The following is a 1,274-nucleotide window of genomic DNA, read 5'->3' on the forward strand; positions in this document are numbered from 1 at the left end:
CAGCTGATCTCTCAATAGAAATTCTTCAGGCCAGGAGGGAATGGCAAGACATACTTAAAGTGATGAAAGAAAATAACCTACAGCCCAGATTACTATACCCAGCAAGGATCTCATTCAAATACGAAGGAGAAATCAAAAGCTTTACAGACAAGCAAAAGCTGAGAGAATTCAGCATCACCAAACCAGCTCTCCAACAAATTCTAAAGGATATTCTCTAGACAGGAAACACAAAAAGGGAGTATAAACCCGAACCCAAAATAATAAAACAAATGGCAACGGGATCATACTTATCAATAATCACCTTAAACGTAAATGGATTGAATGCCCCAACCAAAAGGCAAAGACTGGCCGAATGGATACAAAAACAAGAACCCTCTATATGCTGCTTACAAGAAACCCACCTCAAAACAAGGGACACATACAGACTGAAAGTGAAGGGTTGGAAAAAGATATTCCATGCAAATAGAGACCAAAAGAAAGCAGGAGTGGCAATACTCATATCCGATAAAATAGACTTTAAAACAAAGGCTGTGAAAAGAGACAAAGAAGACCACTACATAATGATCAAAGGATCAATCCAAGAAGAAGATATAACAATTATAAATATATATGCACCCAATATAGGAGCACCGCAATATGTAGGACAAATGCTAACAAGTATGAAAGAGGAAATTAACAACAACACAATAATAGTTGGAGACTTTAATACTCCAACCACACCTATGGACAGATCAACTAAACAGAAAATTAACAAAGAAATGCAAACTTTAAATGATACATTAGACCAGTTAGACCTAATTGATATCTATAGGACATTTCACCCCAAAACAATGAATTTCACCTTTTTCTCAAGTGCTCATGGAACCTTCTCGAGGATAGATCACATCCTGGGCCATAAATATAACCTTGATAAATTCAAAAAAATCGAAATCATTCCAAGCATCTTTTCTGACCATAACCAACAAATCACAGAAGAAATCAAAAAAGAAATCAAAATATGCATAGAAACTAATGAAAATGAAAACACAACAACCTAAAACCTGTGGGACACTATAAAAGCAGTGCTAAGTGGAAAGTTCATAGCTATACAGGCATACCTCAAGAAACAAGAAAAAAGTCAAATAAATAACCTAACTCTACACCTAAAGCAACTAGAAAAGGAAGAATTGGAGAACCCCAGAGTTAGCAGAAGGAAAGTAATCTTAAAAATTAGGGCAGAAATAAATGCAAAAGAAACAAAAGAGACCATAGCAAAAATCAACAAAGCCAAAAGC

This window comes from Oryx dammah, unplaced genomic scaffold (genome assembly GCF_014754425.2).
Source record: "Oryx dammah isolate SB20612 unplaced genomic scaffold, SCBI_Odam_1.1 HiC_scaffold_17, whole genome shotgun sequence".
Lineage (NCBI taxonomy): Eukaryota > Metazoa > Chordata > Mammalia > Artiodactyla > Bovidae > Oryx > Oryx dammah.